Genomic DNA, 18665 nt, shown 5'->3' with positions numbered 1-18665 from the left:
TTATATAATACTGATAACAATCTTGTATATGAAATACAGCTGTATCACAATTTTATATAGGAGACTTGGGTTTGGAAATATAATTTGTCCAGGGTTACATAGGTATTAGGTTGTAAAGCTGGCTTTTGAAATACACAGACTGAGCCTGGAGTTTTAAGTTTAACTACTATACACACTGCCTCTAAGCTAGATAAATGTGATATAGGAGATAAGAAAAAGTCCAGAGCACACAAATTATAAAATCCTTGAATACTCTTAGATATTGTCTTCAACATCCCAGCAACCAGCACATAATATTGTGTAGTTATGGTGCTATTCATTATCCAAAAAAAAAAAAAAAATGTAGGTGGTTAGTAAAGACTTTTAAAGTTTAAATAAAATAATTTGTGTACTAAATAGTTTTAAAAATCAATGTGGAAAATGTAAGCCTCATATTCTGAAAAGGAATAAGAACCAACACTGTTAGCTGCAAATGTATTCACACATTTCAATATGACAACAGAACGTAGCTCTTGAATGACCTAAAAAGTGGCAAGTATTGAGGCGTCCAAGTTTCTCTTCTTTTCTGTCTGTTTTTATTTTCTTTCAAGAATTGTCAGAACACTAAGGACCAGCTCTTGGACCTCAAAGAATTAGAATTAAGGAGGAAAGACTTATATACATTGCTAATTAATAATCTAGAATTTGAAACAAAAAGGAAAAAGATAGCTATGGAAAGAACAGAACATGTTTCTTCCTCTTAGAAGGCAGAACACTGGAAAAGTGCTAAATTCACTTTTATAACAAGAAGAATATGGACAGTCTGCAAAATTATCCCTTACATTGAATCTATGAAAGAGTAAAAGTTGCAGGGCAAACAACTAGACTGACATCTAAGGGAAAACAAGTGCCGCCAAAGGCAGGATGGGGCCATGTGCTCACTAAAATCAGACCATAGGAGGAAGAGACACAAGACAGTAAGACGCATTTAGATAAAATGCCCAATGAATTAGCAAAGGCTGAGTGAAAGTGCACAACCCTGAGAGTCACCAATAAATAGCAAGTTCAAATGTAAGCACAGCATCATCCATGGGTCTCCAGCAGGAACTCACAAGAAAATTCAGGACAAAATTAGAGATCAGGAAAACATCTTTGTTGGTAAGTTAGCTTAGGGAAAACAAGCAGCACAAAAAAGGAAAAGAAACAGATCCTCACTCAGACCTTTCTCTACAAAGGAATGAATGCATTAAGTTACTGCAGGAAGGGTATAAAAGCCTATGAACCCCCAGGACACAGGTATAAAGACCAACTTAAGCTGAAGGAAGGGGAAAGAAACACTTTCCACCCCCAGAGATGGGATAAAAAAGTGGTCCTGATTTCAGGATCCTATTTCAATATTATGAGAGATCCCTTAACAGTGGATAAGAGGAAGTATCACTGAGAAAGCCCAATTCCTGAGACACAGTGAAGCAGAGCCAACAAGAAACAGGACAGAGGAGAAATCCTACCCTCTTCCCCACAGGAACAGGCTAGCATGCACAAGTAGCCTGCAAAGAGCAGTTTCCAACTGAAGAAGGGACAAAAATATGGAGAGATATTCTCTGTGGAAAGGGCAAACAGATTATGCTTAAAGAAAAAGATAGAGCAGGAACATTGAGAAAAATTTTCCAGCAAACCTGCTCCATCCAAAGAAAAAGGTAATTCAAGAGCCATTTGAAGAAGGTAGTTACAGTGATAACAAATCCAAACCCACCCCAACCCTTGACTCAAATACTCAATGGTTTAGCAGAATGAGGCATGCCTATGTACATATTATTTACCTTAGTTGCTACTATCATAGACATGAGTCCAGAATTCGATAAAAATTTGAGACAAAAAAATCAACTGATTATTAAACAAACACTTTGACACAGGCAGTGAATTCAAAGAAATGTTAAAGACTCTAGTAGAAAAGTGAATAATACCCATGGACAGCAGAAAGATGGAAACCATAAAAAGAATGGAATGGAAATAGGAAAAATAAAAGCCACTGAGGCAGAAATGAAGAATGCCTTCCACAGATTTGATAGGGGACTTGACAGAGCCAAGAAAATAATCCATGGGATTGGAATCAACACCAAGTATCCAAAATGAAAAAAACAAAATAAAAGAGTAAAAAAAAAATTGAAAGAGCACCCAGGAGTTGTGTGCAATATCCAACCCTGTAATATATGAGTGATTAGAAGCTCAGAATCAGAAGAGAAAGAAAACGGTGCTGGAAAAGTGAATAGATAATGGCCAAGAACATTCTAAAAGTTATAAAAGACATCAAACGACATATCCAAGTCCAAGAAGCTCAAAGAAGAAGAAAAAATTAAAGCCACAGTATGATTCTAGTGCATTCCTATTAGAATGGCAACAAATGAAACAAAACAAAACAAAAAACATAATGTTAAGTGTCCTTGGGTGCACACAGGAATTTTGTAAACCTCAAACATTGCAGTGGGAATGGAAAGTAACAGCAACAACTTTGGATGGTTTGTTTGTTATAAGGGTAAGCCTACATTTACCATAAAATCCAGGAATCCTTATTTTATGAATTCACCTAACTGCAATTAAAAATAAACAAAAACAAACAACAGCAACAATGACAAAAACTCTGCTTCCCTAAACCTATGTAGACTCCACAGCAACTATGTTCATACCTCTCCATACCTGGAAACAAACAAAATATCCCACAACTAGTAAAAAAATAAATAAATGATGTTAAATTAATGCAATAAAATACTATTCAACTATTAGGAACACACTTATAAATCTCAGGTGCATTATGCTAATTAAACGAGGTCAGACTCAAAAGATTACATACTAGAGGATTCCATGTAAATGACATTCTGGAAAAGACAAAAGTAAGGACAGAGAACTGATCAGACATTGTACATCAGAAGTGAAGGAACACCTAGTACATCCCTGGAACCCTAGATGAAATGCAAGTGAAAATATGGTAGAAGGTGACTTCGTTCCAGATCAACGAATCACAACTTTTAACACAATTTATATTTCCCTCACATGAAACATCTCTCCTGACTGCTTTAGAAGCAAACTCATTTCACATTGTGATATAACTAGTCTCTGGCTTCATCGCTGGAGTCATACTGAATAGGCTTAAGAGTAATCATTTTAACAGATGCAATGACTTTTCAGCAAACCAAAGTGTATGTGTGAGGAGGGTGTGCTGAGTGCTTTGGGGGAGATTTATCTTTGTAACTGCACTTTCCTTTGCCGAACCTTAAAAATATTTTGCAAATACTAGCACACACAGACTAATAAAAAGCATACTCCAGGAATATTTAGGAGTTCGTGAAAGCGAGCACAGCATTAAAATAGCCTCCATAAATAAAGCCCTGGGAAAATTCATAAATACCTAATATTGTGTAAATAACTTAGTAGCTTAGTCTTTTATTACATTTAACATCAGGTCACAAAAATCTCCTTTTCTGTAAATGAAAAATATCAATATTTTATAATGACTCAAATATATGCATAAACCCTACCAGTCAAGGTTACACGTTTATAGAATCTGAATTTAGAGTTACTGTTCACTATACACTTATTACTATAACTAAAATATAAAAAGTACATAAGAAACATTCATATGGAAATCCAGAAAAGGCAAACCTACAATGACAAAAACTAGATTAGTAGTTGCCTGGGGCCAAGAGTGGAGTGGATAGGGAAAGGAGAGTGAATGAGAGCCTATGGGTTTCTATTTCAAAATTGTAATAGTAGTGAATATACTAAAACCCACTGGATTGTACACTATATGTGGGCAAAATTTTATGCTATATAGATATCTCAATAAAGCTCTTTTTAAAAGTATATAAAGAAAATTTAATGAAATCTGGCCCAGCTGGGTGATGGGACCCTGGTCCAGCTGCAGCCACAGCTTGAAGATCCTTTTTGCCGCTACTTCTCAAGAGGGATCCTCTCTGTCTTCCAGATTATTTTCCCTTCAAGATATGAATCTGGTTTCATAGAAAAAGTTCCTAACAGAGACCATGACTATCCATACCTTCCCTCGACCAGAGCTGGCCCTTTGAGAACATGAGTCAGCAGCTATTCTCATTGCCATTGGGCTCTGGGCAGTTTGCTTTTAACACTTGGCAGGCAGCTTCCAAAACTGCCAGTTCAAATGGATGCCACACCAGGTAACAGCATGCCCTCAGCCTGAGCTGGGCCCTCTTGGGTTCCCCACCTCAAATCGAGGGATAGCATCCTAGCTGGCCACGGTGCCCTTGAAGGCCAGAAGGTCATGGCCATGGCCACATTCACATTCCCTTTTCCACTTGTCCCTGGCTAGCCCTGGCTTTGGTCCCCATAATCCCTTTTGGGAGAGCCCACAGTGGTCCTAGGCTGGACAGAGGGGACAGGGAGAGACAGTCAGTGGTCACTTTGCCTAGCTTCACCCTGCTTGCCTATAGGCCTCTAACCTTGTCATCTAAAGGTTCAACAGTGGAAGGGCATTTTATAATAGGAAATTTTCAAAACAAATGGACATATTTCTTAAAAGGTGATCGTTTTTGTAGTGGAAGTACACAATAAATTCAAACAAAATGTTCATATTTTCCTACTAAACTTTTGCAAGGAAATCATAATACTTAAACTCTAAATTTGCATAAAAATCATTTTAAGCTTATCAATGTAAAACAAAGAGTCAGTAATAAAATAACAAAAAAAGCATATACAATAATGTCACAGAGGGTCCAGAAACTACAGAGAGAAACAAATCCTATCACAGATTGACTAAAAACTTTAATTATTAAAAACTATAACTGAACTAGAGGAGGATATAAGACTATAAATTTGGACAAAGATAAAATATTAAATATCTAGTATACTTATGAAATGTGTAAAGTGCATGAAATGGCAAAAATGTACCTTAGAAAACAGCAAAGTTCTTACATTAATGCAGAAAAACATAGTCAAGCTTAAATAATTATGAATTTCTGTATAAGGCCATAGGGAAATTTAAAAAGTAAAAAATTGGGAAAATATTGCCAATACATTAACAAAAATCATGGGACAGAAGATGGGAGATAAGTTCAGTCTTTTCCTCTCTACTGTTGAAGTATTTTCCCAGTGTTAGACACTTCCTGAGAACCAACACATGACATCAGTTTTTCATTTAAAAATCAATATCCATGTTGACTTAAAAATTTTCAGTAGTGTTTTGGTGTAGGTTAGGGCTAATTTCTCAAGGGTGCTATTAAAGATAATGAATGATAACAGGTGTAATTGAAATATTGACATTTGGTGACAACAATGTCTAATCTTTTAAATATTCAGTTTTTGCCCAAATTTTTGAATGGTCATCATTCATATTTCTGCACCAAGTATAAAAAAAGTCTAATGAAGTGAATAGCACAATAATTCTTTAAAACTGCTGAGAAAGCTTGTATAGTAGGAAGTAACTTCATAGAAATTAATTTCCATGTGTTTACTTTTTTTTAGAGAGGGAAGGGAAGGAGAAAGAGGAAGAGAGAGAAACATCGATGTGTGGTTGCTGGGGGCCATGGCCTGCAACCCAGGCATGTGCCCTGACTGGGAATCGAACCTGCGACACTTTGGTTCACAGCCCAAGCTCAATCCACTGAGCTACACCAGCCAGGTGTTTTTTTTTACTTTTTAAAAACTATTGCTTTGTGTGTCTATATATATGTGAAGAAAGATAAATGATAGAAATTGATAGAATAGAGTGTATATTAGCCAGCCGTTATTTTGCTGTTTCCTTTTTTCATTGTTTTATTTGATACCAACCATTGCTGTAAAAGTATCAGCTTATCATATTTAGAACTGTTAAGGAAGTTATTAATATTCCATGACATACCATGGGGAAGTATATTTGAAGCTTTTTAAAATTATGCATCTTTGAGTCAACATCAGAAGAGTTTACGCTTTTCATACTCATCTAAAATCTAAAGAAGGCTTATGTGCCTGAATGAAGATCATATTATTAAGTTCAGGAAATGATTTCTCCTCAGTCACAGCAGTAGAATTAGATGAGAATGCATTAGGAAAGCATTCTGAGACCTCTCAGCCCCAACAGTAATCCAATCAGTGAACAGTATGCAAATGACCTAACAGGAACACAATCAGGGCTACAAGAGCAAGTAATTTCCATTTCTATTACTGCTTAATGAGATTGTGCTGTAATTTTACGGCAGTGGAAACCTCCAGAAAGAGCTTCTCTTCTCCTTTTGCTTTATTGTAACTACTTCCTCTAGTTAGACTAAGTGAAAAATTATTGCCTTATCTGCTCCAAGGACTACAAAGTATTTCTAAAATAAGTTTTTTCCCTTATGTGTGTTTCGAAGACTGCTAAAATAAGAATTACAAAGAAAAATGTGTCCATAATAACCTTGATTGTATTCACTCTTACCAGTGGGTTATTGAATGTTCTAGATTCTGTAAGACCTTCTTGATCTATATCCTATCATCCAGCCCATCAATTCTTTTTAAGACTAAGATACCTCCTAGAGAAAGCTACTCCTTAGTCATCGAAATTCAGGGAGTAGAAAAGTTGTTTTAGGTGGTTGTTGTTATGACTAGTACAGGGCACAATTAGGAAAATCACCAAACATTTGAAATGAAAGGCAACTTAGAAATCACCATCTACCCACTAGACTTCTCCTTCATTCCACAATTGAGATACAAGGAGGTTAAAATGATCTACCCCATGATTCCCAGAGAGCTGTTGATGGAGCTACATCTCATGCCTCCTGATTTGGGTTTAATTAGGTTTGTATTTCTATTTTTTTTTCCCTAATTTCACATTCTTTCCTTCCTTGTATAGTGACCTCATAGTATCAATGATTACTGTTTATTACTTAATAGATATGAATGACTCTATATGAATTTTGCCTAGTGCTTTTTCTACCTTTAATCCTTAAATCAGCCTGTGAAAGTTATAGTAACACCCTTTTATAGATGATGATATGGTGGTCTGGAAAGTGTATGTGACTCTCCTAAAGTCACACAGTAGGTAATGAGATCAGAAAAATAAACACATGTCTGCATGGCCCAAGGCTTAAGCTTTTAGGAACAACTGGAAACTGGTGCCAGGAATATTCTGTACTTAGGTCACCCTATCTCCTGGATCCAGAAATTTCACTTCCCTATACAAATCACCTAAAGGTAACTTTTCAAAACTCTTTTATTAACTAGTTTACCCTAAGGAGTGATAAATAATGGTAACAGTGTATTAACTTTCTGGGAATATTTGATTTTTATCAAAGGAACAATGTTATAAGCCAAACAAAATAGTAGTATTGACAATTTACTCTTCAATGATTTAGGGTCAAGAGAAACTTCTGGCGTCCTTGATTTATCACCTCCTGTGAAGTGTGGTAATAAGAGATCAGATTTTAGAAATAAAGATTATTTCTACCTCTGACTCCATACTCATTGAATAAAGGATTTGAGGAAGTTCATTTTATATTTTTAACCCACTTTTCTTGCCTATATTTTGAAAGTAATAATTTTCCCAATGTATAGAATTATTAAATTATATTTAAAAACCATCTCCTACCTTTTGTGATAGCATGGATGAAACTGGAAAATATTATGCTAAGTGAAATAAGTGCCAGTTGGTGAAAGACAAATACCATATGATTTCACCAATAAGAGGAATGTAATAAAGAAAATAAACTAATGAACAAAATAGAACCACAGGCATGTAAACACGGAACAGACTGAAAGTGACCAGAGGGGAGGAGAGAGAAGGGTAACAGTGGAAAGAAGGGGAAGGGACTTGACAAAGAGCACGTGTGAATGAGTCATGGGCATGGACAACGGTGTGGGAACTGACTGTGGGAGTAGGAGATGAGATGGGTGGAGGAGGGCAAAGGGGGAATATTGGGACAAATGTAATAGAATAACAATAAAAAATGGTTAAAAACATTTTTATTTAGTGAATGGGGAGATTAAGAGTATTATGAATAACAATTTTTTAAACTTAAAAGGCTTGTCTTTTAGTAATTCATAGACATTTAGATTTGGAAAAAGCAGACAATTTCTGTAGTCTAGCGATGATAAATTTTTTCTGAAACAAAACAAAAGAAAACCCTGAAGCTCTAAGGGGATTTGATGATGCAGTGGGAACAGAGGACAGATAGTGGGCTGGGAATGATTCTCCCATCTCTGTCTGTATTTCCCTCAGATAAGCTCTCTCTCCATATTTTATTCTTATATAAGAATTAACTTTGTAAGGAAGGAGACTATAACTAAAAATAACTTGAAATCCATTGCTTTTATATATATTCTTTACAAGTAAGCAAAATTCCTTAATAATTTTCTACACTCTGTAATATACCATAATATATATAGAATACATGTTTCAACAAAACTCTTCAAAATGGTGTGCTGTCAGTTTTTAAACAGCATTTATGGGTATTGAAACCTATTCCCTTCAATACTGTTTAAAATGTGTTAAATTCAGTAAATGATTTAGTAAATTACCAATATGAACGTATACTTTTTTTTTCTGGCAGTAATATATTTTTTTCTCTCCTACCTAAAGGAGAAAACCCTAAAAAAAATTTAATATCTACACATGATTTTCATCTACATAGCCATTTTCTGATTTCTACCTGAAATGCTTATTGTATCTTAATCTTTATTCATTTATTTTAAAATAACTCTGTTTACAAGCTCTGTATACTTCTAATTATAAATACCATATTAAAATTCATGATTCATATTGTTTTTGTTCCCAAATATGTTACTGGCACAATTTACATTAAATCTACTGAATCTAAATTCCTTAGTTGTCATTGACCATATTTAGTTTTAATTGAACCAGTATTTTACTGTATTAAATTGGGTTTTAAATTGGGTTTTAATAATGTACTAAGAACACAACAAAATCTTTAAATCAATTGTAGGTTATTCAAATACTTCATGAAATATTAATTATGAATGTGTTATTAAAACCTTTAAGTGAAATAATGAAGAACTAATTTGTTATATGTTAGAGAATTCATGATAAACAAGTTTTATTAGAAAAAGTTATACAAAATACTGATTTTGTGTTTATTTCTTTCTTCTTGGTTGCTTTTATAAAATATGTAATATGCTGAGCAACATGAAAACCTTAGATTGTTTTAAACTGATTAGCGAATGTATGTGTTAACAATTCTGCTGGGAAAGACTCACAGGAATGAGGAACAAGGTAGAGAAAGCATGTGGGTATTATGTTTCATCTTAAGATTCATAAAAATATACCACCTCCTCCTTTGTGTCTCAGAATCACAGTCTAGTTATGGAGAAATATATGTTCATAAAAGCTTCTAGGGAGTGAAATAAGTAATGTAAGGGTATGCAGAATCAAAATAAATACCAGTTCAGGCATACCTTAGGCCATTTTTAAATTCACTAATTAGCATAAATAAGGTATCAGTCTATGGAGTATAAGAGTTGCCCATCAATCCACATCACGCAGAAGAATGTTATCTGTGCCCCAAAGCCCCTTTCCTTAGCTGCTTCCTTTAATGGTAACATCAGCTACAATACATCCTTCAGCATGATCACAATGGCTTTTATTAAAATCCTGCTAATCCCAACAAGTGTTTACTTCAAGGTTGGAATCACATTTCTTCTTTTCATACCAACTACAATACATGACATATGAACATGTTCCTTCTCTTCTATTTGCCTGAGAGGTAGGATTTTAAGCATGTGCAAGACTACTTTCAGAACATCTTTACAGAACCTTACTGTCTCTCATCTCTCCCTCAGATTGCCAGTGAGCCCTTTTAGGCTACTTTTAAAATATGGCTCAAATATCCTTATTTTGCTTTTCATAATTTTTAAAGATATAAACTAAAATTATAAGAAAGGTGGCCAATTAAGAACTCATCTTGAAATTTAAAAATCCAAAATTAGTAAATAAACTCACTGGAGATACAACTCTTTAGATACCTGTAATGGAAATAAACAAATAACTATTTTCTAAGTTTCATATTATTCATAGCATTTGGCACTTTCAGATGCCATTTTTCCTCTCGCAAACATTAACAATCATTTGGTAGGGAATAATTCTTTCAAAAATTAAGCAATTGAGAAACACAAAAGGAGATGGATATTAGAGACATTTATAAAAATGTTTAGGCCCTGACTGGTATGGCTCAGTGGATTGAGTGCTGGCCTGTGAACCAAAGGGTCACCTGTTCAGCCCCAGTCTAGGGCATATGCCTGGGTTCCAGGCCAGGTCTCCAGTAGGGGGCGCATGAGTGGCAACCACACATTGATTTTTTTCTCCCTCTCTTTCTCCCTCCCTTCCTCTCTCTCTAAAAATAAAATCTTTTTAAAAACATGTTTAGGAAAAGTACCATGGCGTTTTTTTTCCAGAACTGTGCCTGTATTCTACACACACATGTTATTAAATTCTCATTTCAAAATATTTAAAAATGATCTTTAGAAAACAGTTAACATTCTCTGTACATAAACATCTTAAAAATCTCTTCTCCCCGACTGAGATAACAAGATAAGCATAGTTGGAATCCTAATATGATTGCACTTTTATGCTTTCCTTTTTGTCCACAGTTCATAAATTGCTGTATTATCTGTCACAGTTCTGATTACATTTGTGAAAGAAATAAGATGCTTTTAGAATGAAAAAGAAGATATGCATCCTCAGTTCTTTAAACATATGACATTTGATACGGTTAATGGCATTATAATATAACAATGTTGTCTTCTCTCTATAAAAGCGACACCGCTGAAATATGCTCAGTAGAGTGCAGACTATAAATTGCTTTCCTGGAGCAATGCGATGTAGGTCATCCCTCACCTGTGCTCTTTGCTCAGCCCTCTGTAACAAGCACAGCGCACTTGCTATAATTTTTGTTTTATTTTAGGTGTACCCTTTGTGATTTATGTAGATCTATAAAGATGGTGTCTCTGTGTAGCAGGTTACAAAATGTATATTAGCTGTGGAATTCCACTTCTAAATAAAATCTTTCTTAGAGGCAATGCATGTAAAGCTCATAAAATCTGGGCTGGCTACAATTTTAGAGGAGATGAAATTCTCCCTCACTCTTCCTATATATCCCCAGAGAGCATTCAGCCCCAAACCCTATGAATCACTATTTAAAAGCCCATAATTTAATACCTCATTAAAAATATTCAGGGATCAAAGGACCAGACTGTGAAATGCTTAAGATTAAGAATTGCATTATTGCCATAATAGCAAATATTTTTGAGTAATTATTACTTGTGAACCATCTTTTAGTGCTATAGCTTCATTATCCCAAATATTCCTTATTCACAACATCTGAAGATAAGCAATACTTCTGGATACTATTCTTAATCCACTTTATAGGAAGGAAACTGAGGTACATTGTGTTTAAGGAAACTTCTGTATACAAATGCTAGGAAACGCTAAAGGCAGGATTTAGACTGAGGTCATCTAAATCAAAAGCCTATTTATATAGTAGATATATATTTTATCTCTGATATCAATTTTATTTCTAAAACTACTCCCTTTCCTACCCATATGTATGTGATTCTATTGGGAATAAAAGTGGAGACCCACCACCCTACCAAAAACCAGGCATTGTACCTAGGGTAGCAATTCAAAATAATTCTCCTTTGTGTAAAGTGGTGGTCCAGGATGAGATATATAAGTAGGAACAACCTCTTTTTCAGAGAATTGTAATGGATCCAGGGAAAGGTGTCTTTCTCGCAAATTTCAAGTACTTGTAAACCTGGATCTACTTGGAAGGGATGGATTTGGCAGGTGTCTCTCTCACCATGTGGACAGTGAACAATAAACCAAAGTAAAGAGAATATGATGAATAGTCACCTGAATTTTTCAGGTGTGAAGAAAAAAGTACATTCTTTACATTTTTACTTGTAGGCTAATTTGAGCTAATTTTTTCTATTCCCTTTTCCCACCATTAAATGTATTGGGATGCCATTGAATAATGAAATTATATAGGTTCCAAGTGTACAATTCTATGATACATCATATATATATTGTGTTGTGTGTTGGCTTTTTTATTTCTTGGATGTTTTTGGTCCCGATTGCTTTGTAACACCTCTATTGTTTGTCTTTCAATCCTCATTTATTTTTTATATTAAATTAACTCCAAACAGATGTCAATGAATATTCTTTGTAGGAAAAATTATTTTTAGAGTCATATTTTGTTAATTGAGTCTCAAGTCTATGGCCTCTATTCCTATATATTTCCTATACAGATATTCTAATTTCTTTTCTCACAGTCAAGATTTAGTAGTATAATTTCACTTACTGGTATTGACGATTGTTGATTTTCTCAAGTCTGATGAAAGAGAAAGGCAAAAGTAGGAGGGAAAACCCTAATATTCTATGACATATTTCCCACTTGGAGTAAATATTTCGCACAGAGGACAGTACCACAGGGAGCTGTTCCATGCCAGTTGACTGGTCACTAGTAACAGATATTGTAGGATGGATAAAATAGATCTTCCACTCCTTTGAGATTTTTTTAAATTTCAAAGAAAAACTTTAATAAGCCCGATTCCCTTAGTTCTATACACTAGGTTCCTGACAACCGAGCCGGTTTGTGTTACCAGTCTTCTTTCCTTCCATTTTACTGCCTCAGTTTTCCAGAACTGGCAAAACTCTCCTTGTTTCCTATAGTAGCACACATACTATTCTCTCTTTCATGCAATTTGAACTTCCTCACTCACCCATTTTATCTTGAGGAAACTTTTCTTCACGATTCAAGATATATCTTAAAAGTCATTTCTTTAATGTATATTTGAAAACCTTACTGCCATTACCACCACTGTTTAGCCAAAGACCTGCCATGTAGTACTCACCACTCAATAACTGGAGAAACTAGAGGAAAATAAAAAAGAACCAATGACAAAACATTCAACCTAATGACAATGTGTAAGAGTGCTTGGATTTTAGACCTGGCTGGCGTAGCTCAGTGGATTGAGTGCGGGCTGCGAACCAAAGTGTCCCAGGTTCGATTCCCAGCCAGGGCACATGCCTGGGTTGCAGACCATGACCCCCACCAACCGCACATTGATGTTTCTCTATCTCCCTCCCTTCCCTTTCTAAAAAGAAATAAAAATCTTTTTTTTAAAAGAGTGCTTGCATTTTTATACAGCTACCACATTGTAGTAGGGTATTTGTGTTTCACTACTTACTTTTTTAACCAGTTTTCATTTATTCATTAATCCAACAGTTAGATGCCAAATATTGTGCTATAATAAAAAATATAACACTCCTTCCTTTAAGCACTACAGTTGTATTAAACAAAACAGCTATATAACAAAATTTTAGCATAATTGCTATAAAAGAATAATTTGCAGAGGGCTATAGTAGTAGGAAGAAGGGCACATACAGTCTTAGATAAGACCCTTTAAATGATTTTTGCCATACCCTCACAAATATTCATAGCTAATTTTATTAATGATCCTTGTCAAAAATCTTTTATAATTTACAATGAAATTTCTCATACATATTTTTAACTAAAATCATTGTTTTTTGAACACATTATATAAAGTATTAAATCATTAAATATAATCTTTTATATAATGTTTCTTTACTTGGTCACTTATAAATACACTAAGTAAAATACCAAATCAACCAAATTAATTATAAGACCAAGGAGACACATACTGACGAGCCCTTCACACCTTTACTTTCTGCTGCACACAAATGGTTTCTGGTACTTCTGCAAGGAAGTCCATATATAGCTATCAGTTTCAGGGCAGTAGTTTAATTATCATAAATACTTTACTATTAATCATTTTCCTAGTAATTTGTTTTTCCATTAAAATAGTCATGCTCATTAATCATAATTGCAATCTAAAGGTTTTAAAAATGAAATATATATCTATCTTCATATAAAATCTACTTTTCTTCTATTACAACTATACTAAGAAAACTGTGTGAGGCAACTTGAAACAACTAGTTTCTTTAAATTTTGTCTCAATATTAATAATGTCTTTGGGTGTATCCATCATCATAATGGATTTTGTCACAGCATGATTAAGTGAAGAAGTAATTTTCACTCTTGTAAAATGGCTTTGGTTATGAAAGTATCCTACCTACTTCTATCTGGTTCCTTTTGCCAAGGTTTTGCTATTATAGAGCACCTAGTTTTCACAATGCTAAAAGGTATAGAGGGCTAGGTTATCACGGAGGACTATTAAAACAGGTAAGCTTTACTATCTGGTTCCTTATTTTAGACACCCCTTACTGTCTGTAAAACATTTCTATATGAGTCTGCAGTTTCAATTTAAGGATGCATTGGGCATAAACAGATTTGGATAATGATCAGTTATTCTATTCATACATTGAGTACCCACTAAAAGCTAAAAATTAATGCTGAACAAAGCACACAAAGATAGAGCTTAGAGTATAATAAGCAATACTGTTTATGAGGTATTATGAACAAAATCCTAGCAAATTGTACAAATGCAATTAAATGCTCTAGGTGAAAGAACTGTGTGAACAAAGAGGAAGGAACTACAACTTGTTCTGCCATAACTTCTATAAGGCTTTATTTCTACTGAAACTTGAAAGGCCAGAAGATGACAAAAACTACAAGAAAGAAACTCTAACAGTGATGAAATTGTACTTGAAAAGGCCTTGGTTTGGAAAAAGTTCAGGTTTCTTGAACACACAAAGAAAAGTAATAGATTATTTATCCTATGTTTAAAAAAACAGTAAAATTTGATATTTTATTATCACTATGTATATTTTGCAGAAAGTATTCTGTAAAATGAACATTGGCCCTGGCTGGTGTGGCTCAGTGGATTGAGTGCTGGCCTGTGAATCAAGAGATTGCCGGTTTGATTTCTGGTTAGGGCACATGCCTGCGTGGGGGCATTTGAGAGTCAACCATGTATTTCTCAGTTTCGCTCCCTCTCTTTCTCCTTCTCTTCCCCGTCCTCTAAGAGTAAATAAATAAAAAGATCATATTTTAAAGATCACAGGCAATAAAGGCACTCTTCCTATGAACTTCATTTAATTACTAATCATTGAGTTAGTATGTATTGTTTCACTATAGAAATCCTTTATACAAGTTTATATATGTCAGTAAAGAGTTCGCTTCCTTTTCCCGTGCCCCGAAATGCAGTCAGACTCTGGTAATGACTTCCGAAACAGCGGGTGTTCGAGCGGAGAGGAAAGCAGCACTTGGCGATGTTGAGAGTTCATTCACAAGCATATGTCATTCTTATGCTGTCTGCATTTATTATCTTGCCTGGAATACTGTTTATTAAATTAAAATATGTTTAAAGGGATATTCAGAAATAATTCTCTTTTCTCAAATTTTTTTTAAGATTTTACTTATTTATTCTGAGAGAGGGGAGAGAGAGAGAGAGAGGTATCAATGTGCGGTTGCTGGGGGTTATGGCCTGCAACCCAGGCATGTGCCCTGACTGGGAATCGAACCTACAATGCTTTGGTTCACAGCCCGCGCTCAAACCACTGAGCTCCACCAGCCAGGGCTTCTCTTTTCTCAGATTTTTAAAAATGTTATAGGTCATAACAATATTGGGAGCTTTTCAGTTAAAATACAAAGTTGCAAAATATGTGATAAACCTGTGAGCAAACTTAATACAGAATTTGTAACAATAGTTATTTTACTTTCGGCAGCCAGACTGACCTTCTGGCTGTAGGTCTCTCTCATTGGGAAGGCTTCCCAGAGTCCTTACAATGAAGTGTGGACGGCGCCTCCTAGGATCCATCAATCCCCAGCATTTCGGACCTTGTTTCTGCTCTGTTTCATGCTCATTGAACTCTGCTGGGCTGGTCTCCAGTTCAGCTGAATGCTAGCTGAACTCCCTCAGCTAGCATTCAGCTGAACTGACTCAGACCTTCCTCAGACCTTCCCGGGTCACCTCAGCCTGCCTGGTTCGTCCCCCAAATATCCACATGGCTCACCCTCTCAACCTGCATGTTAATTCTCAAGCGGCGGCTTGTCACGTGAGTATTTCTTGAGCGGCATCAATAAACTGGCAGCCTCCATTGCCACGGACTGCACCCTTGCCACCCTCTATTTTCCCTATTGTGCCTGATTTTTCCCATAATACTTTTCATCTTACATATGTACGAGTATATATTAATGTATTTATTGTCTTTACTATGCTCTATGAGAATAGAAATTTTGTGTATTTCCCTGCTTTGATTCCCAATGTCTAGAAAAATTTCATGATTCTAAATCACAGTGACATGTTTAATCAAAGAATTTGGGAATTTACTTAGTGTTTCATTGGGCAATTTTAAGTAATTTACAAATAATTGAGGAAAACAAACATTTGAGATTATGATATTCACAAAAAAGCAGATTAAAGGAAATTCTCCAGTTTTTTTAAATAGACTATTATAGTTGATTTCTTTTGAAATGTATATACAAATATACTCAACTAGGTTTAATTCATATGTTTTGGTATTTTTATAATCACACTTTTCTAATTTATTTTATAAAATTACAATTAAAAAATTAGAAGACCAAATTCATTCATGAAGGTGAGTAGGAACATAGCTATTAATGTAATAGGCTAGTTTTTGAGCGACATCAGGAGAAAAGAGCTAACACTGTTTCCCCCCTCTTTTCCAGGCTCATTGATTACCTGGCCTAGGCCTGGGAAGTTTTCCCTTGATAAATGGAGAAATGGAGGGTCAAAAGTTAAGGATTCGTTTTATCAACATTGGAGTTCTATGTGAGATTGAAGGGAGACATCTCTCTTTTCCTTTTGTTTTTAATGCTTCATGTTGCTTGACCCTGTTAGCATTATTTAAGAACCATTTCTCCTAAATCTCATGCTTATTCTACTATATATAATGTTTCAGGTCTAGCGGTCAAAGTATAAAGTTCAAGTTGTTTAATAATATTCATTGCTGTGTAGATCCACAACTGGGCTCAGCAGTCCAAAACAAAGTAGAGGAGTAGATAACAGTGAGAGAAAGTTCTCTGGTAGCAGTCTCCAGAGCTGTCGTTAACGAGCACATCTCTGCCCAGGGGACCAGCTTTCTAGGCAATTTCCTAATCAAACAGATTCAGACGTTAGAAGTAAAGAAGGCAAGATGCTAAAAATTACTGAACAACAGAGAGAATATAATTGTAGAACAGTAACTGTGGCCTTAGAATAAGACAGAAGCAAAGTTACTGGGTCCACATTTTTTGTCTACAATAATATGCCAGATATTAGCTTTGCCATAATAATTTTGATTAGTAAAATGGAAGGATAAGAATCTGGAAGGTTGTAGTGAAGACTGGATAAGATTAAATAGCTGACCGTGTAAGTGGTGAGCACTGCCTGTTTTTCATCCTTCTTTTGTTCATAAACACATAGTACAATCTCAATTAATACTGGGGAGATAAATGCCATGATTTCAGATATGTTCACTAAACTTCATTTTTAAAAGAAAATCATCTACACACCTTATAGCAAAATTGTGCAAAAAAAGTGTACAATTAGTTGCACTTTCTGACTTGATAAATTTTATCAATGTAATTGCCTCCGCCCACCACCAGCACTGGGTTGGTTGGTGTTGGTGCTTACCATCTTGTCAATAAGAAAACACAATGCAGGAATGAGAGAGAGTTTAAAATGACATCATTTTTTAAAATGAGAAGCTAGGGGGCTGATTTAGATAAAATTAAGTCACATGAATGCCCATGCTTTTCAATAATCCTTTGACATATGAACTATATGAAACAAAATTACTCTTGGTGTACTAAAATGTGTCTTTAGCTATAAAGAAGACAACTGTGCATTTAATTCAACAATTTGAAAAATGAAGGAAGTTAATGATGAAACTAAGAACATGACTGGTTTTCAGTTTTATTATATAAAAAAATTCAGGACCCTTAGGAAATATGATTGATCATTTGGGCCACTCAAAATTGAATGGATTTTTGGATTGAGAAAATATAGAAGGATAAAATATTACATATTGGGGAAAATTTTTATTCGTTGAGTTGCTATTACAATAATACTTTGAAAATATCACTGTGTGACCATATTTCTTTCCTTTCAGTATGGATATAAACAGTTGCAGAGTAGTTTTGTCTTTAATAAAATTAATCCCTGAAGCACATTTGGCACATAGATAATGATAATACTGAAAAACTACCCAATGTCATTTGATATAAAGTAACTCTAGTCTCCCATGTGTGAAATAAAAGAGAAAAATAAATGTTGGTTCCAGGAAAGACATGTTATTAATGCTTCTGTAAAAATATTAACTTTCTTTTTAAAAATGTATTTTTCAATTATATTTGACATGCACTATTAGTTTCGGTGTACAAGATAGTGATAAGACATTTATTTATATACCTAGTGAAGTTATCCTGAGAAGTCTAGTATTCAGCTGACTGCATACACAGTTATTACAATGTTATTGACTATATCCCCTATGCTGTACTCTACATCCCCATGACTATTGCAATAATGGGTGATTTGTACTTCTTAACCCCTTTTATATTTTTACCCATCATTCTAAACCTCTCCTATCAGTTCTCTGTATCTATAAGTTATTTATGTTTCGTGTTTTTTTAAGATTCCAAATACAAAAAATAATTAACATCAGTAAAATGTCCAAATTACCCAGAGCAATCTACAGATTCAATGCAACCCCTACCAAAATGCCAATGGCATTTTTCACAGAAATAGAACTAATCCCAAACTTTGTGTGG

Source organism: Phyllostomus discolor, chromosome 7, assembly GCF_004126475.2.
Source record: "Phyllostomus discolor isolate MPI-MPIP mPhyDis1 chromosome 7, mPhyDis1.pri.v3, whole genome shotgun sequence".
Classification (NCBI taxonomy): domain Eukaryota; kingdom Metazoa; phylum Chordata; class Mammalia; order Chiroptera; family Phyllostomidae; genus Phyllostomus; species Phyllostomus discolor.
The sequence above is the reverse complement of the archived record's forward strand: the minus strand, read 5'-3'. Positions refer to the sequence as shown.